Consider the following 212-nt stretch of genomic DNA (forward strand, 5'->3'; position numbering starts at 1 on the left):
ATTGATCCCAATCGCGAAGTCTTATCCTCTGGTGGGGGTTGGTTTGTCCACGGTCAAGTCTGGTCAGGCCCGGGCCAAGCCCGTCGGCCGTTTCCTTTTTCCCGGCAAACGGGAAAATTTCTCTGAGTTTCTCTGAGCCTGGTCCGGCGGACCAAGTTCTGGTCAGCCGGACCAGTATTCCTTCTCCCCTGGTCCGCCTCGTCTTTTGGTCA

The sequence above is a fragment of the Tarenaya hassleriana genome, unplaced genomic scaffold (genome assembly GCF_000463585.1).
Source record: "Tarenaya hassleriana unplaced genomic scaffold, ASM46358v1 Cleome658, whole genome shotgun sequence".
NCBI lineage: Eukaryota > Viridiplantae > Streptophyta > Magnoliopsida > Brassicales > Cleomaceae > Tarenaya > Tarenaya hassleriana.